Source organism: Dama dama, chromosome 4 (genome assembly GCF_033118175.1).
Source record: "Dama dama isolate Ldn47 chromosome 4, ASM3311817v1, whole genome shotgun sequence".
Taxonomy (NCBI): domain Eukaryota; kingdom Metazoa; phylum Chordata; class Mammalia; order Artiodactyla; family Cervidae; genus Dama; species Dama dama.
In genome coordinates, this window is record NC_083684.1 from 43,193,153 (window position 1) to 43,217,420 (window position 24,268).

The 24,268-nt window shown below is 47.9% G+C and overlaps 1 protein-coding gene across 1 annotated transcript in view; it reads left to right on the forward strand.

Annotated features, from left to right (window-relative positions):
* Positions 1–7,346: 7,346 nt before the first annotated feature.
* ZFHX3 (zinc finger homeobox 3) overlaps positions 7,347–24,268 on the forward strand; it is a 249,272-nt gene continuing 232,350 nt past the window's right edge. The window contains exon 1 of the mRNA XM_061138860.1: positions 7,347–7,396. The gene's annotated coding sequence lies outside the window, so the exon portion shown is untranslated. The remainder of the gene's footprint in view (positions 7,397–24,268) is intronic.

A 24,268-nucleotide genomic window follows, 5' to 3' on the forward strand; every position in this document is an offset into this window, starting at 1 on the left:
AGCGAGCGCTGGCTCCAAATTTCGTGCCATTCTCCTCGTGCAGGAAGATTAGGTTTGCCTTTTTTCTCTATTTCTAAGAATAGGAAACAAACGAATTGGAAAATTTTTGCTTTGGAAAAATATCTGTTCGATGTCGTTTGGTGCTTAAATTGTCCTTTGAATTTTTTTCCAGCTTCATTTGAAAAAGAAAAGGAAAGTTGATGCGCGCCCCAAACCTTGTTTCTCTTTAAACCGTCTCCTTAGACGTGCAGTCGGTTGCCACAGATGTTTTCTGGGGCAAAGAGAGTGAAATGGAACGGGAGGGAGGATGAGGACTAGGAATCTCTCATTTTAAATCCCATTACTGGCTTTGAGGAGAGGCACAAAAAAATCAGGAAAAGATGGTTCGTCCCCCACTGATTTCCTTCACTTCAAAGATTTCCCTCGCCCCTTAAATCAGAAATATTATGGCGCTAGGTATTTGTCAAAAAAAAAAATGCACATGTTTCTTCAGAATATGTACACTGTATAGGTTCCCTTTTACATTTCTCAGCAAAAAAAAAAAGGGGGGGGGGGTTGGATATCAGGCACTCAATTCCCAGGCTATTAAACAAGCCATGCAGGCATCGGGGATTGCTCACCGCGCATCCCTCCATTAGCGCACGCCTGCGTGTCTGCGTGTCAACAATGCACGTGCTACCATGGGCACCGACTCCCCACACCGGTCCTAGCGGGCTCTGGAGGGAAAGGCGCCAGGTCTGTTACCCACTCGCCGCCTTGCACCCCAGCCCACCTCACGTTCCTCTCAAGGATTCCTTTTTCCTGCCTCCAGCTGGCAATCAGAAACCTTGGTCATCATCCCCCCCACCCCGCCCAAGTTATGCTCTTGGAATTCCCCAAAGCGAATATAGCCTGATGAGGGTCTCTTGTCCTCGAGTTGTTCACTTTGTTGCGTTAAGAGGTTAGTTCTCTCTCTCTGCTTCACCCGCCCCAGGCTTTAGATGTACTGCAAACTTCTAGCACCAGGTCACCAAAGGGGAATCAGCGTTTGCCGCTGGTGTGGGCAGTGCAAAACCTAGGAGAGCCACCAGCTCCCAGGCGCCTCCTGCTCCAAGGTTGGATTTCAGATTTCCATTGCAAAGGTGCGGAGGAAACTGGGAATCCGACTCAAACCCTGGAACTGTCTGGTTGCCCAGCATTTTTACAATGTGCCATGTATTGGAAATGAAGGGCAGGCTTTATCATTTAGAACTATTTCAAGGTCCTGGGTGCTCCAAGTTTGGGGCTAATTCTTTAAAGGTTTTTACTTCTGAGAAGTAGGAAAAAAGAATGAAAGAATGAAATATACCCACAATCCATGTAGTGGGGATGGCACTCCAGAGTACGTTGTGGTCTCTTTTGAATAGGGAGTTCAAAAGGAAAAAAAGAAAGTCTGTTCCCTCCCCCTTGCCCCAGGGATGAAACCTCTCTAGATTCTAGCGGCCAATTTGGTTTGATTTCCGTGGTTTGGAGGCTCTGGCGGGGTAAGGGGTGGTGGGGCTCTGAAGACATCCCTCAGCTGCCTTCTGGACCAGCTGGTCCGCGCTCTTGGCCCTGGAAGCAGAAGCTGAAATCGGGGTGATTCGTCCTCGCTCTGCTCTGGCAGCTGGAGGGAGTGTCTGGGGAACGAGTCGCAGAACCTCCCCGGCCGCGCCCTTGTGTGTGGACATCCTAGCTCCCTTCTCTCCCTAGCTACTCTCCACACCTCCCCCCCCCAACCACACACACACCTGCCTTCTGTCCCCCAGGGATCTAGTTCCCCTGCCTGTCATTTCAAGCCAGATCTTTTCCCACCAGAAACTCCTTTTTCTTGGAGTAACTTTCCAAAAGAGCGGTCGTTGTCCTGAAGTCCAGCCCGGCCGGGGTGGATTTGGGAAACTCTTTCTCAGTCAGAGCTCCTTCTCTGGGCACCATATATGTCCCCCTACAGTCCCCAGACATCACCTGGGCTCTGAGACCCACCCCTTGGCGCACCTGCAGGGCGCCAAAACAAAAGGGGACTCCAGTTGCTTTGCTCTTTTCCAGTGAAATGCCTCAGAAATAAATCTGAATTGGGTTTTGGTTATCTTTCAGGCATGACAGATATTTTCACAAAAGTATTCTCCAGGCTGCCTGAGTTGGGGGGGAGGGGAAGCTTTGACCAAGAATATGGGCACAAAGCAAGAAGCTGCAATTAATGGGCACCACTGTGTACATCTGTCCTCCACTGTGAGGAGCGCAACCCGAGTCTGAGGAGCTGGTGCCAACATTCAAAGTCCCCCATTCTGCCAAGGGCACCCCTGATTTTTTATAAACGGGGAGCACTTTCTACCCATATCTAGCTGCTCACTATCTGGTGCATTAAGAGCAAACTTTCTCATCGGTGGTTGAGGTTCAGGGCACAGTGGTTTTAACCGCAGGACAGACTTGCGGGGGGAGCCGTTCTAGATGCTCAGAGGCACCTCGCCCTGCACCCTTAGGAGAATGGGGGAACCGTTCAATTTGTCTAGGGGTCAGGAGGTAGGCTGCAGGGTGGGGGGTGGGAACGGATGGCTGGAGCGCCAAGTGCCGCTCCAGGCTGTCTCTCTCTCCCTCCCTACCTCATCTTCTGCCATTTCCAGAGGCAGGAGAAAGGTGATCTCGGACTTGACCCCTAAATCACAGCTGCTGGTGGCTGCACCTCGCTCCGGAATGAGCGCAGCTCCTTCCCGAGGCTCAGGCAGCTTAACCCTTTCCTCCCCACGCGCTCAGGGGCCGGCGTCAGCGGCGCCTCTGACCTCGGCACTGCCGAGCAGCCCGCCTCCTCCGCGCGGCACCTTGGATCCCACCAGGAGACCACAAAAGGGCAAGACTGCGGGGCGCTGTAAGGCTGGGGCACGGGCCGGTCGGCCCGGAGTGCTGCCTGAGAGCTGGAGGAAGAGCCGGAGTTAGCGGAACGAAGAGGGATGTTTGGATCGTGTTAACTACCCAGACAGATGCACTTCGGCATGTCTGCATTTATGGAATCCATATGTTGTCGTGGCAAATGAAAGGACAGTAACACGTACATACAATAGACTTAGAATAACAATACACATTCAAAAAGGGACCGCACATTCTTCACCCTGCAACCCTTCTCTTAGATCTAGCTCTGGAGTTGTACGGAGAAGCGTCCTTTCAACCTCCCATGCCTCCACACGAGGTTTTCTTTTTTTCTTTCTCCTCCCTTTTTTGTTTTTGTGTCCCCAGTCCCCCAGCAGCAGAGAACCCAGGGCCCAGAGCTAGGCTCTTTGGGAGTGAAATCTCCTAAGATCCCGTTCCCCTCCCTTCCCCCTTAAAAAAGACTGGCCCATCGCATCTTTGAGCCCAATGTGACCAAATAACAGCTGCTCACATTGCAACCCCAGACTCTGAAAATTGCAGGGGAGCAGATTCTTAATCAAATTTACCATCCACATCTTCAGCATTAAACCGACATTTCTATATTATAGTTGCGAAAAAAGGAGCTTCAGACAGATCTGGAAATGGAAACCCCCAGCCCAAAAGCATACCCCTGTCCAGTACCTGCATCTGCGTACACCTTGTATATCTGTGTGCACATGTACTTATGCACACACAGGGATGCACAGACATCTGAAGTCATTCAAATGTATATTTATGTACTCATTTATGCAGATATCTTTGTGTTTATATATACAACCATGCACTTGAGCGAGAAGCAGGGAAATATACACATCAATGCAATATTTAGCCTACTTTCCACTTTCCCTTCCTACTGTAAATTGTTTAAAAACAGATTGGTCTAAAATTTTCTGTCCCTTTGCCAGCTAAATGAAGGATTTAGATTCTGAATTTCTTGGTTCCTTTTTTCATTCTGTACATAAAGTAATCCATATAGATGCTGGATTATCGCCTAAGCATTATTCAGTGATACGAGCTTGGTACCTCTCCGCCTTATAACGAATTCACTCAGTGAAATTAGCATAAGTATTTACCAGATTAAGCTGACATTTTCCTATACTGCAACACGAAATACATTTATATCCAGAATTTCCCTCAAATCGTCTGTACCACTGGAGAGACTGATTTCCTCCATGCCGTTTTGTATAAGAAACAAGCTACAAGTTCGTTTCTAGTACTACTTACATTAAAAAAAAACAAACAAACAAATACATAGCATTTCAGTGAGATCTCAACATTTACAAGGAGAAATTGAATTCTGGTACACCCTAAAAAAATAAACAGATTTATGAAGATTTGTGAAGACAGATAAAGAGGAAGCAAATATACTCCTGAGGGTCTGAACAATTTTCCTTACCTGATGTATAATGGAAAAATTCAGAATTTACCAGTCTTCCTTCAGTCAGCTACATTTTACACTGACCTGCACTTTGGACTGAAAGGGAAAAAAAAAAAAAGATTAACTGTTGCCAATGAAAAATTTAAAATAATAATCAGAAACTGGACAAACTGAAGGTAAAAATATACAATGGCTACAATAAAGATAAATATTTATTTAATCAAAGTAGAAGTTGTGTTTGGACTGTAGGAATGTTTCATCCTTCCCTTTAGGAAAAAAAAAAAAAAATCAAGCAAGAAGAAAGCCAGAGTCTTTGCAGACTCCTGGAGAGTTCCCATTGTCCAGGGCTATCGAGAGCCCAGAATGGCATTAACCTCACAAAAGACACATTGTGCAGAGGACAAAAAAAAGCCCCTTCTTCTACAATAACTTTTAGCTTTTTTATTTTTAGAAAATGACAAAGGTTTTGCAAGCACTGACTGGTGAAACCTGTAGCAAGCCAGGCTGGACTTGGCTTTATTGATCTACTGTCCCGCATGGAAAGCAGCCAGGAAAAGTTTGAATGGCAATCCAGATTTGGCTCAGAGAGAGGAAACCCCCGATTTCTCTAAATGTATTTTTTTTTCTAAATAAAACAGCATTATTCCCAGAGTGAATTCAGAAGGATTAGATGAGGTAACCCTGCAAAATCCTAAACCGGTTTTCTCCTCCTAGTCTTGACTAAGAAGCTGTATGCTCTTAAGAGCATTGGGAAATCTCTCAAAATGAAGAATTCCCTTCTAATCAAACAGATTTCCCGATTAATTCCCCAATTCCTTCTAAAATAAATAATCCAGCAAGGCTGGGACAAAATTTTTTTTTTCTACAAAAAAATAAGTTTTAGTGTGTGTTCTCTACCTGATGTTACAGGGTTCATGAATAATGCCTTCAAAACATAAATGTTTTTACATTTGTTTGCAGATCATTTAAAGTGCAAATTGCATTTTATTTTATTCCAGACATTGTAATTTCAATGGTACTAGTTTATATTTAGAACTTGCATGAATACATACTTGTCATTTAAAAAAATCTATTGCAATAGCAGTGACGCTAAGGCTAGGATTTAAAAGGGGAGGGGGAGAGAAAAAAGGGAAAGAAAGAAAGAGAGGGAGAGAGAGAGACTCCTGTTCTTCCTGCGTTTGTTTGCTTGCTTTTTGGAGGTATCATGCACCCGCCTAAGTGATGGCTTTGATGTACTAGGAATCAGTACAGTAGCAGGGTCCCTGGATGCTGTCTTTGATTCTAGGGATCTCCTTCGGGCTCTGGTGGGATGTACCGTGCCTAGTCTTTATCTGAAATCCATCCTCTCATTTCAAGCCCTTTGGCTTCTGAGACTCTGCTCCAAACTCTTGGAGGTAGCTGTAAGACTTTTTTTTTCTTTTGGCATTTAGGGAAAGAGTATGTAATTCCCCCACCCCCACCCCCCACCCCACCACACACACACACACTCTAGACCTTTCCTCTCTATTTAAATATATTGGCTTTCTTTCTTACGAATTTAGTCTGAAATTATTTTTCACTGCCTTTATTACATCCCTGCTTTTGATGGCAAAATAGCTTCCTGTGTTTTGAAAACATCTGCTTTCCAGGTTTTACACGAGAAAATTGATTTTACTTTTCTCTTAAGTCCAGAAAGGTAGAAAGTTGGACTTGTTTCCAAGTCTTTCCTTAAGTTACCCCCTTTCAGTTCTGATTCAGTTTCCCCCTTTTATTTCTTCTAATCATCACTCCCCTCTTCCCCCTCCTTCTAAAGAACCAGAGAAGATTGATTGCGTCTTATTTCAGAAGACAAAATTAACATATTATATCTTTTTGTCTAGTCTATGGTACGTGTTAAAGTTTTCTCCCTATTTTCTCCATTTGTCCTCTGATTGGAGGGGGGGGGTAATTTTCTTCCTTTAAAAAAAAAATCTCCGATTTGCAATTTAAAGTGGTTTCTATTCTAAGTCTCTGCTCCTTCTCTGTTCTTTCACTTAAATCTTGGCTTTAAGCTGTCCCACTCCTTGAATGCCCCCCCCCCTCCTCTTTGAGGATGCTCTCTTCCTATTTAAACATTTCTGCGTTTGCCAAAAAATGAAAGAAAGAAAAGGAAAGGGGGAAAGAAAAAACAAGAGCGAAAGAAAAGAGAGAAAAAAAGAAAGGAAAGAAAAAAAAAATCTTAGCCAGGTTCCTATTGTTGGTTCTCTGCATTTCACTTCTCGGTGTGTGTGTGTGTGTGTGTGTGTGTGTGTGTGTGTGCGCGCGCGTGTGTGTCGTGTGTGTGTGTGTGTGTGTTTTTAATACATGCATAAACTTTTGGTGCCTCTCTCCCTCTTCCTGGGCTCTTCTCCCATCCTCTCTTCCTGCTCTCCTCGCCCTGCTCATCACTTTCCCCTGTTTTTTTTTTTTTTCCCTCCCTTCCTCCCCTCTGCCTCCCTCCACCTCCCCCTTTTCTTTTTTGCTGAATCTTATTGATCCAGAAGGTGGCTAATTAGCCCTTCCCGTCGTGCCTGGGTAATGAAGCACATGCGCACTGAATTAATCACAGCCATTTTTTGCAGGAAACTAATTAGCAGAATAAAGATCCAAAGACTTTTTTTTCTTTTCACTCATCAGCTCCCACTTCCAGCGCGTCCCCTCCGACCGCTGCAGCCGCCGCCGCCGCCGCCGCCGCCTCCTCCTCCTCCTCCCGGCCGCAGCCGCCGCCGCCGCCGCCTGCTTTGCATCCCAATTACAGCCTAGAGCCGCTGCCGCCGCCGCCGCCGCTTCTCCTCCGTGGCCCCTGCCCGCTCCGGGGGCTGTAAACTCCCCGCCAACCATGCTGCTCGGCGGCAGCGGCGGCGGCGGCTCCGGCTCCCCGGCTGCGGCCGCCTCCCGCCCCGGGCTCCGCCGAGCGCGCTCCAGCTCCGCCGCCGCCGCCGCCGCCGCCGCCAGCAGCGCGTCCTCCGCCGCAGCCGACCCCCGCCAGCCGCCGCTGCTGCCTTGATGGGCTCCGCGGCCCGAGCGCCTCTTTTCGGGATTAAAAGCGCCGCCAGCTCCCGCCGCCGCCGCCGCCGCCGCCAGCAGCGCCGCTGCAGCCGCCGCCGCCGGAGAAGCAACCGCGTAAGTGGCAACTTTTCCCTCTTTTTTTTTTTTTTTTTCCCGCCGCCGCCGCCGCCGCCTGCTCCTCCTCCTCCTCCCGCCGCCACCGCCCGGACGCGGGGCTCCTCGGGGCGCCGGGGCTGCTTTGCATGGGGCTCGTCCTGCCCCCTCCCGGCTCCCGCGCCCGGCCGCCGCCGCCGCCCGCGCTCCCCGCGCCCGCGCCCTGCTCGCTCGCTGCGTCCCGCTCGCCTTCCCCCTGCGCCAAACTTTCTCTTTCTCTTCTTCTTCCTCCTCCTCCCGCCGCCGCCGCCGCCGCCGCCGCCGCGGAGCCCCGGGCCGCCCCCTCCTCCCCGGCCCCCGCGCCGCCGCCGCCGGCTGCCGGCGACCCCCCGAGAGGGTGGAAGCGCCCGGGGCGAGGCCCGCGCGGCGACTTTGGAGGCGCCTCCGGGCAGGGCCGGCCGGGGCGCGGGCTGAGGGCGGGAGGGTGGCCGGGGTCCGGGCGCCGAGACAAAGGCGGCGGTCGGCGGAGTGGGGGGGGGTTTCGCGGTGCCAAGTGCCCCCGCCCCCGCCGCCCCCGGCCCCCAACTTTGCCCCACCCCGGGAGGCGCCGGAGCCCCCGGGCTGAGCCGCGGCGCGGGGCGCGCACCCGGCCGGGAGCCGTCGCCGCGGCCGCCGCCGCCGCTGGCCGGCCGCTTGGCCGGGCGAGCGGCCGGGCGCCTTCCGCGCCAGTGCTCCACTGGCTGGGGACACGGCCGCCAGACTGGAGCCCTGCGTTCCGAGAGAGGGCGAGGGGGCGACGTGGCCGCCCGACCTTCTACCTGCGCGCTCTTCGCCCTGCCCCACTAGCAGCGCCGCGAGCGCCCTGAGGGGGCTCTGCCCTGGACACTAGGGGCTCCCGGGGGCTCGGGGCTGCGCCGCCGGCCGGGACCAGACATCGCCTGGCCGGCCTCTCCTTGCCGAGCTGAGTTGAGAGACATCAGAGGATTCCTTCTTGGGTTTTTTTTTTCTTTTCTTTCAACTCCCCCTTTTCTCTTTCTTTTTTTTGCTCACGCGAATCTGGGATTGTTTACGTTCCGTTCCCCACTTTTACCCCTCGTCCTGTTTCACTCCTCTTTTCAGTGTCTTTTCCCCATTAGATGCAAAAAACACGTTCCTGATTTTTACATTACGCATTTTCATGTACATCTTTTTGCGTATCTGTTGGAGAGTAGAGCTAAGTGTATTTTATGCCGGGTATTTAAAGTGTGTATGGAATCAGTAGGCTTTTTGTGGAGCTATTAAAAAATACATTTTACTTTGCAAATTAATCTGTTGCTCAGACTCTGACTTTGGCAAAATGTTGTGCAGTTCCTTCGAATGTGGCAAATTCTTTGATTACGAGTGCTTGCAAAAAATCACCCACTCAACTTTTTCCCCCTTGTTGCTTTGAAGCAGGGTAAATATGACAATTTTTATTGGTCTCAATTATTGAAACTTGATCTAAGGACTATATGGAAGAAGGGGGCTGATTGCCTTTTTCTGGCCTCCAGTTCTCGTGACTTTTAAAAGGGGGATTGTTAAGTACCTTTGAAGAATATGACATACGGTGATCGCTTGGCTGTAATGCAAATTACAGAACATAAATTCACTTTGAAATTAAAAAAAAGAGACTTGAGCCCTTTCAGTGGGGACACTTGAGGATTTATTATGTTTTTTAAAAAATTACTTTTTTTCTCCCTACTTTGGGAGAATGGCTAGTTCCACATCAACTTATTTGGAGGTCTGTGGAAAGAGGCTTGGGGAATGGGAGAGGGGGAGAGGATTGATCACAATCTGCATAATCGATAGGGAAGCGTGCTGCAGTCTTGTACCTACATTTACTGTAAATTTCTACAATATTTGCAGCGTGGGTGCCCTAGTGCCTTGCTTGGCTCCTTAGAGCAGATTTAGAAACAGTGCAAGCAGAATTTACTGCCAGCTCTCCGGAATAATATAGAGGAAGTCCACTGGATTGTGGCTCATTTGAAAACTCCTTCATTTTACTGTACATTTTTCCTGGTGAATCTGTTTACATGTGGGGGTTTCCGGTACTGAACCCCCAAAGTGTAGGTATCCTATAGGTCGGGAGTGGAAAGTACTGGGCGGGGGGGAATGAGGGGATAGGAATTCACTTATTGAATTACCACTTCGGCGGCCCTCTGCTTATCTTATAATGTGAAAGATCTTTTAGTGCAAGGAATTTAGAGAGAAGAATCCAAGAGAGAGTATTCCACCAGAGACTGAAGCAGTGTCAAAAGTAAGGGTTGCTGTGTGTGTGCATATGAGAGAGAGAGAGAGAATACAGACACTTATCTTAGAGTCAGGCTTGAAAGCTTGGTGGTAGGTGAATCCATATTTGGAGATGATTTTGAAATAGTCTAGCAAATGGTGCACGAGCAAGATTTCATAAAAAGTGTACACTGAGTCAGTTTTGAAAGGATTGTGGTTTGGGGAGATGAGGTGTGGGCAGGAAAACCCACTGTAGGCCAGCCGCCTTCCTCTGTCTGGGTGTCTCCTCCCTTCCCCCCTGCCTGAGTTCTAGTTTTTAATTACTTAATGCTGAAACGCACAGGGCTTATATAAATATTTGCAAATGCTCTTTCCTATTGATTTCTCTGAATAAACTGCCCTGCTCAGGTCCAGAGAGGAGGCAATTCAGATCTGCGGACTTTTTAAACATACAGAGTCTCTGGAGGAGGGTTGGTCTGTGCACGCGTGTGTTTATGGGTAGAATTGTAGACATGAAGATTTTGGGGCGCTGCAAGAAGAGTCCAGGGCCTCTGTGTGGGAACTGGCCCCAAGACCTGGCAGTTCTGACATGTGTGCACGCATGGGCGTGCGTGTGTGTATGTACATTTATGTACTGTGTGGGTGTCTACACTGTGGGAGTCTAAATGCATTGCAGTTACACTACTCACCCCCCCCCCCACCGCCCCCCATTAAATATGGAGCAGTTTTCCAGGGCTTGGTGACTGCCTTCTCCTCAGGGTCACATTGAGTTTGAATCTGACCCAAGGTGCAGGAATCCTGCAACAGGGAAATAAAAGAATATACAGAATGGGGTCAGGTCATTTGCTCAGAGGCCAAAACCCCTACAGCTGCTTTGATTTTGTTTTTTCTGTGTGTATATTTTAGGCTCCTCCTGCCATGTTACAAATTGGGCCTCCCCCTCTCAGGTGTTTGCTCTGTAGCTTAAAGGCACCAGAGCCTCTGCCTGCATAGATGTCTGCTCCCAGCAAGAACAGAAAACCTACAATACCAAATCCAAAACAAAACAAGGGAGGAGGGGGAGGGAAAAAAAAAAAAAACCCTATTGAGTTCAGGCAAATAAGGTTGGGTCTCCAGATCCGATTACAAAGCAGCTTTGAATATGCAAGACAGCACACAGGACCAGTTATTCCAGTTACAACAAACTATTAAAAAAAAAGAGAGAGCGAGAAAAGAAAAGGCATGTTTAGGTCGTAATTTGTTAGTACAAGGAAAAGAATCCCACATAAAGCTGCCTTCCCCCCCCCCCCCCCCCCCCGCCTTTGCTGGCTTCACAGAATTCACTCACCCTTTCTCGACTTGTCTACTGTATAGGTTCCTTTATTAAAATCTTTGGATTTAGGAAGATCGCTGCAAGCAACGCATTTTCTGTATTTTTTTCCCTTTATCTTAGAGGAGAGTTGGCAGGGGTTCTGTGGTTTGCAGTTACACAATATGTTATCATGTTTTTAATCACTAAATCATTGCAGTGGTTATAGATTTACAGTCTTGGGGTATTACAGAAAGAAGCAACGGCGGCTGTATATATATGCTTTTAAATTACACCCATGTAAACTGAGTACAGTGGCTGTGAATATGGTCGGCAGACTTCATCTCTTCCCCCACTGCCCCCCCCCCAGCATCTTATTTCTTTTTCCCTCTGTGATTTTTTTCAAATTGTTCAGTCTGCTTAAAATAAACTATACCCCCCCTCCTATGTTCCTTTTCTCTTCACACCTCCCCCAACACACACAATTTTTATTTTTTTTTTTAATTTCAGAACTCTAACCCCAGATAAGGTAGAATTCAAACTCTTAAAATAAGACTTTGGATCAGGGAGGAGAGTAATAATAATTTAAAAAGTAGATTTCCTAAGAAATCCTCTTGGTTTTCATGCCCACCTCCAGTATAGGGATGAAGGGCCAGTGTGCAAATCTGGAGGTGGGGGTGGGCAGAGGGGAGAGAAGGCAGGCCCGTGGCGCTTGCCTGCCTGGAACCTCCAGTGTCCTGTCACTGTGAACCCACTTTCAGCTTCTGTTTTTCATATTATTATGTAACAGAATCCTTGGCAGCATTAAAAATTCAGTATTACAAGCTGATTGTAATGCTGCCTCATTAGACAGCACTGTCTGGCCTTGTATTAAGTGAAACACAGAGGATGGCTTTTAGATTATAAACACCAATAAATATTAAGGATCAGCAGAGGGGGGACATAGTCAGCTGGGTTTTTGGCCCCTTCTGGTTTTATATCCCCTCCCATCGTCTTCCCTTTATCATCCCTGCCTCCTCCCATGGCACTCCCCGCCCGCCCCCCCCCACGGTAACTGTCATCTGTTTTCTTGGGATGTTGATGTGTCGACCCTGGTGACATTTTAGGAGGGCTTTTTATAGAGTTATCTTGTGTACACAAAAGGTTTGGAAGTTTGTTTTGTTTTGATCTGCAATAAACAGGCCCTTCACTTTGCTGATGTCATTTCCGTTCATATTTGAGTTGTTTATTGTGCTTCGTTGCAGGGCCCTCACATCCCTACCCCCACCTCGCATTTCAGCCAGAGCCTGTGGCTGCCCGGGGAAGGGGGGACACGTTTCTAAGCTGCCAGGTCTGGGTTCAAAGGCTGAGGGTGCGTGTCACTGCTTCGTCCTAGGGTTCGCCCGCTGGGGAAGATGTTTCCAGCTTCCAATCTGGTTAAACACTCCAACATCCACTTGTCCTGGTATTTTCATGGCATGTAGTCATTCACCTCAGCTTCCTTTCTTTGAAGGATCCCCCATACACACACACCTTGTCTCTGTCTTTAGTACATCCTTATTGTCCACATCTCCATGCAGCAACTCCTCCCTCCAAAAAAAAAAAAAACCCTAATCTCATAATGATGACTTTGATTCAGTTGCAAATCTGAAGCTGACTTTAGGGACTTCATGCTGTGAAAAAAAGAAAACGTTTCCAGGCGTTGCCCCACAGTCTCTCCTTCACCACCTTCTATCCCTGTTTAGTTTTTTGTTTTCTCATTTTGCGTTTATTTTTCTGTTCCCTGCCTTTTTGTAGACATAAAGGCCACTCTGGTGTTACTGAAAATGACCGCAGTGCCCAGTGTCTCTTATTTCCATGTGATCTACAATCGGAATGGAACCCCTCCTCCAAAAGGGGAAAAAAAAAAAAAATAGAGTGAGGAGAGGAAGGAGGAAAAACTGAGTGTGTAGGCCCCCAAGGCTTTCCTCTAATAGGATGATGGGTTTTAGGTTAAAAAAAAAAATATTATTGTTTTGTTCTTTTAGCTTTAGAAATAATAGGGAGAGAGGGAAAAGCAGTCATTAGGAAGTTCACTGAGCTGCTTTCCAACTAAGACGGGTGAAAAATGAAGCTGCATTGACACTTGGCTTCATGTGAAAGCCCCAGTAACCTCTCCCCCCTTCCGTGGCCCTGGCCTTTTGTTCCTGGAGAACGGAGCTAAGGTGCTTTTTCTCCCAGACCAAAGGCAGCAGGCAAGGAGTCCCCTTGTGTGCGCATCGCCTTTAGATGGCCTTCTCATGGTTATTGTCAATGCAGACTCCCCCAAACAATTGCTCCAGGGAGACACAAAAGCAAAAACATTTGTCCTATTTTTTTAACCTCTTTGTTTTAGATTTTTTTTTCCCCACCCATTCTTTAAATTTCACAGTTTCTATTTGTCTGCAGAGAGACAAACGGAACAGCATGAAGCAAGCGCATTTTACCGTAGGCCTTACTGGCGATTGGAATGGCCTCAATAGAAATCCAGATTCTCAAAACACCGCCTGACTTGGAGGAGATGTGAAATTTCAGCTTGGGGCTCTTAAGTGAGCTTACCACAAATTTCGGACAAAAAATGCACTAAAAGGAAAAGATAAGACAATGGGATTCTGGAATCATCGGGGGAAGTGTGAAAAGGGTCATCTTTTGTTTCTCTCTTAGGAGCCTGCCCTGAAGAAGTGGTTGCTTGGTAGGAAGGAATCACAAATCCAAATGCAATTTGGATTCATTAAAAAAAAATTTCTGGTTCTGTTTTATTGTGCTCCTGGTGTATCGTTTCAGGGACTGTTTTAATGCACGTATGGCGGGGGCTGTTGGTGCGCACTGTGAATCTGAGGCTGTGTTGAGAATTTTTTTTAAACTATGATTTTATATAGAAAGGCCACATCCCCCTCCCCCCTTTTCTTTCCTCCCTCGTTTCCTTTTTCCTTTCTTCTCCTTTCAACCTGCTTCCCCTCCAAGAATTCAGCGGTGTGCATCAGGCTGAGGGCAGAGGGATGTGTCAGACCGTGGGGATGGCCCATGAGCAGAATAGCCCACCTCTTTTTCCTGAGCGCAGACAAAGCACCTCTCTCCTGTAATGTATGGACCCTGATTTCGATGCTGTCCTTAAGAATCTGTCTGCCTTTTCATTAAAATTCTCAATTTCAAGGTTTAGAAACACAAATGTAAGAATCCCCCTGGGTATAAAAGTCTTGCATGGCAAATTCTCTTGGCCCTTTCAGAAATAATATATATATATATATATAAGAGCAAGCTCCTCACCTAATGTTTTAAAGCTGTTTTAAGGCAAGTTCTTTATTTTTGCTTTCTGAAAACTTGGGCTTTTTAACTGAAATTTGAGGAAAGCTCTTCTCTACTACAGTTTTTTTTTTTTTTTTTTCCTCTTCTTTAAATGGTTCCTCATTTGTATCTTTTTAAAATTGTCATTGACAGACTTAGGTTCTGAGCTGGGGAGGTTGGGGAAGTAAACCAGATAGCATTCCACCTAAGATTTGGGGGGTAAAATTAATCTATGGAATTAGCATTGTAGCAAGAGATGGAGGCCTTGAGGTTTGTGACAGAGAAATGTGAATCAGAACATCTGTTAGGCCTTGGCACACCAGCCTCTAATCCTTCTGGAGGTGAGTGTGGGCTGTTCTGAGGAAAGCATGCATTCTGTACCATACCCAGGAGGGCCTGGCCACCCAGCGGATACCAGGCTCCTAAATATAACTGCCCAGAAAGAATGGGGTGAATTCAGGGCATGCAGTGCAGTTCAGCGCCAAATGTTTCCTTGCTTATTTCAGGGACTTTTGTTTTTGTTTTGTGCCCTCTTCTGGCTTTTTCTTTGTTAAAGCCTCAAGGTTATTTAAGCACTAGTTTTAAAAATCAATGTGTATGTATAATTTAATAAAAATAGAAGGCTCTGGAAGAATACCCAAATCTGCCTCAACCCAGTTGTGTTGTGAAGACAAGAGCCCAGGTTTAGCTGCAAGTTAGAATGCTGACATTCGCTGTCTCTTAGCTCAGAGATCATATTTACCTTTGATGAAGTAAAAGGAGCAGCATTGGGGGGGTGGGGAGTGTGTGTGTGTGTGTGTGTGTGTAGGGGAGAGAGAGACAACCAGTTTGGCTGGATGGGGTCTTCGTAATTTACCAGCCAGCTCAGTAAGCGCCAGGGGACTGGCCTCTGACTTGAAAAGTGGCTAAGGGGAGGAGTAGGGAAGGGGTTAGTGTTCCCTGATTTATTTTTAAATGTTTATCCTTTTAGCTGTTGCCAGTTACGCTTTCCAGATGAGACAAGACTAGTTATGGAGAACTGGAAGAGAAGAATTGCCTTTTCTGAGAGTGGGTTTATTTGTCAACAGTGTCCAGGAAGGAGCGAGGAGAGCGCCCGCCTGTCACTGCTGTGTAGGCCGTGGGTGTCACGTCAGACAGCTGCCCTGGGAAGAGCTGGGGCCTTTCAGAGCCGGGGGACAGAATTTGCAACACGTATGTCAGAAAAACTGTTGATTCCATATGGAAGTGCGAAACTTGCAAAACTCTCTGAAGAGGTATTGTTTTGGTTAGCGATGAAAATAAGTTTTGGTTGCAGTAACATGCCAACTTGTGTGTAATCCTTTATATTTCTGATGATGCAGAGGCCGTAGATCACCTGCCTGTGGGTTACCTGTTAAGTCTGTGCCTGAAGCAAAGGCAGGCCTGACCAGGCCTTTACCTCGTCTGCAACTTGGTGTCGAATTAAAATAAAGGGAAGGAACTCAGGGTCCTTCTTGGTTCTACCTGTCAGGCCTCTGATGTGGTGGCAAGTGTCTGCCACTTGGGATGGCAATTTCAGACTGCCCAGACCTCCACAATCCTTCCAGGTGTCTAGATGGCTGGATCTTTGGGCTTTCCAGCGTTTATTTTGTTGAAGATACCTATCTGTTGGCCCACCCAGTTTATGATGTCACCGGATTAGGAGGTTTTCGCCTGTTAATAAAAGTTAAGACAAAGCAGCAAAATTAGATTTTCTGGGAGTAGAAACATTTTTGTATTGTCTTTATCTGCTGGGCTGTGGGTTGCTTCCAGGTAAGACGTGGAGGCCTGAAGTCTCCACTCGCCTGAAGATATTTCCAGAGACATCTCTGAGTTGTCTGTGCCACGTTACTTGCATTATTGCTAGCATCATCATCTTCATGTATTATTCATAGTCACTTTTTCAATTAAATTATTAATTGGTTTTCTTTAAGGTGTTCTCAGCTTATGTGGCTAAAATAAATAATAGTGTTTTGAAAATACCACCTGTTCTTGGACCTGAAGTCAGGCGGTCTGGAAACAGCTCTGCAGAGGCCATACTCTGGTTTAGAAAATCACCCTCTGCTTGTCCCTTTTCCGTCTCCACTCCCCCTGCCCCCCTCATTCTCTCATGTGTGACAGAATTTGGCTTGCGCTGTCCTTTGTCCCTAATCGGACATGATTCCCTAGAGGCAGTCTTTTCTCCCTGGACTCTGGCTGGAAAAAAAAAAATTTTTTTTTTTTTGGAGTCTCTTTTTTGAAGTAAAATGTAGAGAGGGGCTGTCCTTCCCCAACAGGTTAAGGTAGTTGTATTAATTTGAGCCCAAATTATACTGTGCAGAAATGCCTTCTAGTTTTCATTGCCCCTTTCCCTCCTGCATCAGTGTGTGCTTAACGCTAATGCGATTCCATACATACAGCTCTTTCGCCTCGTGAGCTTATTATATTTCTAACACTTGCACGGTTCATTATTGTGCAGTCAGAAAGGACTCTCAGGGCTGTGGGGCCAGCCGGGGTGGGTGGCTTTCAGAAAGGGCAAAAGCAGGTGCCTTTCTGTGCTGAGAATCCGGAGTGAATTCAGACTGAGCCTGGGACTCCAGCAGGGAGGACAGGGGACTTCCGGTGAGATTTCTGTGGTGCTGCCTTTTGCGTATCTGAATGGAGAAGACGAACCTGGGGAGATAGAAAAGTGTCGAGCGACTGCTTTGACCAACTGGAGTGGCCACATTAAATCTGCCCCAGGTGGTAGAATCTCCCTAGGAAGGGACATGACCTATGGCTTTTTAGGCATGTTGTTAAAGACACTAAGGTTAATTGCAGACTGGACTTTTTCTCTCTTTCTGTCTCCTTTTTCTTTCTTTCTCTCCCATGAAAAACTGTATCCTTAAACTCTCAATAGAGAGCAGGGGATTTTTTTTTTTTTAAATAAGTTTCTGCAGCTGAAAAACAGAAGTGCTCTGTAAAGCAGTTAATAGGTTGGGTGTGTGTTTCAAATAAATTCCTGTCCACATTGGCTAATGTCCGTACGCCGGAGTGGCCTGGCTGTGACGTGGCTGGGGCCCGGAGACCCAGGACTCCGGTTCGGAGGCCCCAGGCTTCTTGTTTTGGCCGAGGGAGCGTCCCTTTCTTCTCGCCCGACTCTAGGCCGGCCCCTGACTTTTGATGAGTGAGGGGTCAGCGTCTGGGGAGGACCAGGCTTTGTTCCCGCCGGGCTGGTTCTTCGAGCGGTGCAGGCCGAGCCGCCCGGAGCTCTGTCTCCGGGCGCGAGGCCCGGCCTGCCCGGAGGCCCGTCCCCGGAGCGCAGCCGAGCGCTGGGGCCTCGCGCGCCCGTGTGTGTCCCCGTGTCCCCGCGGGCGCGGCCGCCGCGGAGCACCCGGCCTGCGCCCGGCACGACTGTAGATGTCAGGCTTTGCCCGGGGAGCAGAGCGGCGGCGGGGCTGTGAGTTTCAAATTAACCTTCCGCTTTGTTGCTGTGTAATGTGGATCCCCGAAGGCCCCCCGCCCCGCCCGCCCCCCTTCCCCGGGCGGTGCGCGCTGCAAACTGCGAGTTGAGCTTCATTTACATAAAGCGATTCCGGGCGGGAGGGCCGGCCAGCCGGCAGCGGGCAGGCCGGGGACGGGGACGCGAGCGCCGCGCCCCGTGGGTGAATCCCCGCCGCGCGCCCGGGGACCCTCCCTCCCGGGGAGGAGCGACCACCGGCCCCGGCCGCCACCATGAGCCCCCCTCCCCAGCCCCAGGCCCCCCCGCACCTAGCCAGAGCCACCTTAGAGCCCCGGGGGCAGCGGGAGGTGGGGAGAAGGCCGCCTGGGGTGGTGGGTAAGTTCGGGGCTCCGGTGCCGCTGGAATTTCCCATTGTCGCTCCCGCCGAGGCCCCCGGACCTGCGAGTGCCTCCTCCCTCCGGAGGTGTGCGGAGCCTTTGTGCGCCAGGTGAGTGCAGCCTCCCGCCCCCGGCCGGTCCGCGCAGCCGGCCGGGAGCTGCGGGCAGGTGCTGCGAGTCTTGGCCGAACTTCCCATTCTCTTGGGGCGTGTGGGGGAGGGGCAGGCTGGATACACCTGAGCTGCTAGACTCTACTTGGAACCTACCTGGGGTGAGAGCCTCTGAATTCTGCTGGGCACAGAGTAAAGCCCTTCCTCCTTCCCTCCCTTCCATCTTTTCCTCCCCTCCCTCCTGCCTTCCTAATTTTGCTTTTGGATTAGTTCCTGCCTTCTGAATATTTGCGGCGCTGGTGTCATTTAGAAGTTTGAGTTCCGCCGCCGAAAAATGCACTCTCTTTATCGCAAGAGAAGTCACTGGCCAGTTGGAAACAGCGTGAACAGTGCGCTTATTGGGGAGTAATTAAAGGGAGAATCAGAGTTTTGGAGCCGGAAGGCACCTTTGGAGATTGACTAGCAGGCACCTTTGGAGATTGATAGCCCACCCTCTACTTTGAGTTGGTTGGCCCTCTGGAAAAACCAGAGCAGCCTTCATGTCTGTAGGGAGGAGGGGTGGGAGAGAGAGAGAGAGAGAGAGAGAAGTTAGATGTTTGTCCTGTTAAAGAGGAGGAAGGCCTACGTTAGGTCAGTAAAAGAAGAAAAAATCTAAAATAATCATGGTGAGCTGGAAGGGAAAGAACTTTCTGGAAAATGGTCCTTTCTGCCTTGGACATACCTGTGTTATAATGATGAGAAAATGCCTGGAGGGCAAAGATTACAGCTCATTGCCTGGTGTAGTCTTAAGAGTGCTTTGCCTGGCACAGTGGTGCATGGTATATACACTGGCTTAAATGAAAAGAGCTGGCAGATGAACCCAAGAGGGTCTCCCCTCCCACCTTCTATTTGTGTCATTTAACTGGCCTTGAGGACTCTGAAAACCACTGACAGATAATCTCAGCGAGGACACATGGCCCCACTTGGGCACAGAGAGAAAGCTTCTCTCTCAGACCAGGGCCTGCCATGGTGGAATGCATAAAGGCAAAACAAGGAAAACAACCTTGAGCCTTGAAGGTAGATAGTGAGAAAGTTACACGTCATCTTATTTCATCCTATGCTTTGCGATCCTTGGGGAAAGGTCACTAAATAAATAAGAGTATAATTTCGAGCTCGCACTAGCTGGGGAACTTCATTTCTCTGCCATCAAACAGCAGGTGTGAGTTTGCAGAGTTGGCCCCCGGAGTCCCCTCATTCCTAAATTCAGGAGGTGTCAAACCCTCATGTTCTTTTAATGCCTGTGGTTTCTGGATAGGTTTCAAGGGGAAACCCTAAAAATCACGAGCTCTAGTAGACCGGGCTGGAGAGGGAAGCGTGAGTGAGAGGGCAGAGGCTGCATATTAGAGGAAATCATACACCGTGCAGGGTAACCTGATCAAGAAAGGCCGAGACCAGCCTGTTCCTTGTTATCAGAACAGCCATTGGCAGCCTGAGGTTCTGAATCCTTCTTGTTACCCAACCCAAAAAGCAATTAGGGAACAGAGATGGTGGAATGTGAGGGAAGTCAGCAGACAGGGTTCTAAATAATCTAAGGGTTTCAAGAATAGGGTCATTGGAGAGAGGGCCATACCTGGATGTTTGCACACCTGTATTTGTATTCACTCTCCTTTGCCGAGACCCTGAAGGCCCCCTCTCAGAGACATGTGGCTGTGAAGGCCAAGAGAAACTTTCCCTCTCTCTCTTCCTTAAATTACAGGACTAAGGAGGTTGTCTGCATTTAGTTTCCAGCATGTTTTCAGAGAGCATGTAAGTGCCTCTCAGAATGGGCTAGGGTCACATTTTGCTCTTTTATTTAATTACACAAGTGTTATTTAACAACATGGGGCAGAGGCAGAAGCAAGCACTTTTACACTTTAAAAACAGTCCTTTTGGAATCACAAGGAATTAAGTGACTTAGAGACCTCCTGTCTTGATGACATGGGTCACCTCCCTTTCCCAAATCTCTTTTGAAATGGCTGCATTTTCTTTGGGATAGAGCTGCTATTTTCCAGTTCTCCTGAGAGCAGTTTTGATTGATAGGAAACTATTGAGAAACACTTGCTAACTCTTCCAAAATACAAAAGAAAAAAAAAATCTGAGCTGCTTCCCCAGCCACCTGAAACTTTAATTTTGGTTTCTTCCCCTCTGTCTTTTATTTGCACAAACGAATACTCAGGGAGGGTGGAAGGGACCCAAATAAAACAGAATTCTCAGCAGGCCTCTGTTTGACTCTTCCCAACAGGACGTTGCCGCGCCTGCCTTCTTGCTGCTCTAGGGTTGCATTTAACTGCCATATCAGTTCAGTGCCAATTGGGCTGTCCAGTGGCCAGGAGCTAAACTAAGCAAGATTTCAGTTTTCATCATTATGACTTTAAATGATGATTAGTAAGACACTCCCTGGCTCAAGACACTCCCTGGACAAGCCTGGCTCACCTTGGGTGACCCAGAGGTTGTTAGTTCCTTAGAATAAATCTGTGATTGTAGACTGCTAGTGAAGTCTTATCTGGGACTGCATATGCTTTAGCTTGGTTCCTTCAGTTCTAGCCATTAGTGGTGTCCAGGGGTGTGTCCTTACTGTCATGGTGGGCTATTGTTCCTTTTGGACCTTGGGACTTTGTTTTTTCTCCCCCCTTTCTTTTGAAGTGTTAGTGTGAGAGCCTAGAAATACTCCAGGGCCCAAAGCAGATCTTTACCTAAGAAATAATTTTTATTACAGGGTTGCAACCGTCTCATGTTAAAAAGTAAATATTCAGGTGACTGAGCAACATTTTATAAAAGGATAGGGAGTTGTTCTAAGGGAAAAGTCAATTGTCTTGACACCCACTTTTTAGAGGAGCTCACCTTGCCTCTTAACTGGAAGGGTTTGCCTCCTGGTCTTATAGGGGAGGAAGCGGTGACTCTGGCCTGAAGAAACTTGCAAGCTCCATCTCACACTTGCCGGTATTCCAGAGATAATGTACCTGACACTGAACATTAGTAACCTCAAGAAGTACAATATGTGCTGTGGTTTATACTTGTGTTTGTTATTAAAATCGTTGCTTGCTCTTAGCCTGGCCTATTTCTGTAGTGCTTGGGCCTGCTGGTCTTCTCTGGTTCCCAAGGCTGGTGTAATTAGCCAGGATGGGGCGTTACCTTAAAAACACAGCAAGAAGGCAGCTTCCATTACAGTGGGCTTCATAGGGGTATTGAAGGGTTCTGGTATGAGATTTTGGTTGTTAAAGGTGGTTGTTTTGGAAATCACAGCACAGCTCAGAACCACCATCCTCTGCTTGCGTTAGAAACTGTGGTCAGGGAAATGGGGACTTAGTTTTAATAGAATCCAGGCAAGGGAATCCCTCTGCAGGAGCTAGTCTCAATCAAATATTAAAAGGTGCCTTTTCTGTCCAAAGCAGTGTGCCGAGTCCTCAGACTGCTCACATTGAGGAACAAACACACAGAAGCTGAGATTGAGTCAGACTGCCCCAAGGGAGAGACCCAGGCAAAAATCTTGGCTCATTGGCAGGCCACTCTCAAAGTCCAGATTAAGGAGGAAAACTGCAAAATCAACAACTGTCAGATTTCTCTTCTATATGATTTAAAGTTTGCTGCCAGATTGTTCTCTTTGAACATGTGCAGACTGACAGTCAGATGTTAGAGGGCTTTTTTTGTTTTTTTCTTCAGCTAATAAAGTAAATGACTCTTATATGGATAGGAACTGGGGAATTGACAGCAGTATTGTGCCAAAGCTTCAGAGGCAGTGAGACAGCGTGAATGCTTTTTTTCTGGTTTTCATTTTTTGGGGCCAGGGGACAAGATGGTGAGGACAAGGCAGTGAGTCGTCAGAGCAGTGATGGGTGTGTTTCCAGAGAATTCTTTGCCCAAGGAAGGTGGCTTGGCTTATTTATCACTTTTAAGAGGTGACTTTTTTTTTGTTTCCTTAGATGTTGTTGCCCTTCTTTAACCCTTAATTCCTGGAGTTTCTTGCTTTTGCAAGAATAAGGGTCTGAATAAAAATAGGGAAAGAAACAGAGAGTTTGCTAGGTGGCAAATTTGACTTCATTTCAGAAGACTGCTGTGTTGTTGGTTTTAACCCCAGACAGGGGCCTCTTAGCAAAACGCTGGGCCTTAATCTGCCTTTGGGTGAGCCCTTCTCCCTTCGCACGGGAGGGTCGCCATGCAGTCTTGTCAACACCGGGATTAATGCACAGGGGTTTTGATGTGTACCCCTCCAGAGGGGCCTTAACCAGCCTCCGTGTCCTGGGGGTGGGGTCTTAGAAGGTTCAGTTCCTCCCTCTTTGAGTTTGGGTGTTAACACATGTGTCATCTCCAAGACTTTGCCATCCTCTTCCCTCCCTGAAGTTGGTCTAAAGTTGGTCTAAAATTGGTCTAAAGTTGGTCTAAGGCTTCCGAGGAAGGGAGGAATGGGGTGTGCAAACCATATACTCCCCTACCGCCCGTTGCCCCTTCTGGCTGCTGCAGGTTTGGGACGGAAGCCATCAGCTCCCCTTGTAGGCTGTGCCTTGGGAAGATGGAGAAACCCTGAGATCCCTCTCTCCTCCCATCCTGCTAATCACATAATGGCCTTAAAGGCTTTCTTCAATGATTATCTTGTCTTTAATTTTAAGTGGGTCTTTTGGGGCAACAGTTGGGAGTTTATGGAGTATCTTCTGTCATCTGTAGGCAGACTCTGAACTGGGGAAGCTGGCTCCATTGGACGCTGTGAAAAGACGGCGGAATTTTCATCTGCTGCCGATTTCACGCGCTGTCCTGAAAGTGATTTCGGCCACAAACCTTTGATCTGGGAGTGAAACTTGCCCCCACCCCCCGCTGCCCCCACTTCTGTGCTTCTGGAAGCAGGAGTTGGTGACTACTCAGACCTCCTACTCTGTGTGTGTGTGTGTGTGTGTGTGTGTGTGTGTGTGTGTGTGTGTGTGTGTGTGTGTGTGTGTGTGTGTGTTGGGAGGGGTGTTAGCTAAAGAGAAGGGCTGAACCAACTACTTGTGGGGCTTTGGGAGTGGGCAAAAAGAAAAAGCAGCTTTGCTGCGTTCTTAGTTGTGCCGACTTTATCCAGGAATGTGACTGCAGAAAACTTCTGAGCCTATTGGTTGAGCTAGATTTTGAATGAGAACTGTTGTCCATGCACATCTCTGCTGTAGACTCTGCATTTCTGTGTTACAATTCCAGGAGGCTCTCTGTCTTCTTTGAGTCTCCTTAGTGGAAAGGCCAGAGTCAGATGAGCTGAGTGAAGAAAAGACTAGGGTTGCTTAATTTGATCCTTGATTTCAGGCCTCAGCCTATCCCCCCACCCCCACCCAACCCCAGTCGTATAGATCCCTGTTCAAATGTGGGAGCCTTGATTCAGTACATAAAAAGCTCTTTACAAAAGAGTTTAAACTCCTGTAAGCCTATAAAAAGTACAGATGTGTAGTCCTCAACTTACTTACTTTCCACACTTAACGGTTTCTCAGCAGCCTGTTTTGGACAACTTTTCGTGATGAAAATATGCTAAGGAACACATGTATGCCTCCCCCCCCCCCCCCCCCCCCCGCCCAAGCAACTTTTCCTGTCTTTTTTTTTTTTTTTAAACAGTTTTTCTTAACTGCTCAAGAAACAGTGCAAGCCTCTGCCACCATTTCAGGCCCTCTATTTCTAAAAGGCTCTTTGGCTCAGGGCCTTGGTTCTTAATGTGCATTTGGCTAGTAGGGGGAATCTTTTTTGCTTTCTCTGTAACATCGCCACATCTCCCCGTGAAACATCTGCCTGGTTGCTAAAGTGTCAACTTGTGGACATAAAGAGGAGGCCTGTGGATTCAGTGTGTGTTAGAAGGTTGATGTCACTGCGAAAGCAACCGGTTTCAGTTGCCACCCCTGCTCTGCCAGGTTCTGGGATGGTGTCACTTTTACACCAGGTACAGAATGATTGTCCAGGGAAGGCTGTCAGTCTGTGTACCTGACTTCATGAGTACATGTTACCTGGGCCCACCTGCCTTACTTTTAAAAGGTAGTTGCAGGTGAGGAGTATAGGCATGAAAATAATAAGGCTTCACCTCCCCCTAGCTTTTTCAGAGAGGTCAAAGCTGATTTTTCTTGCAACAGATATGAAACCAAAGGTAGAAGTGTCTTTGGGAGAAAGCACAGACCTTTTACACCTTTTGGGAAAGGACCTTTGGTTTAT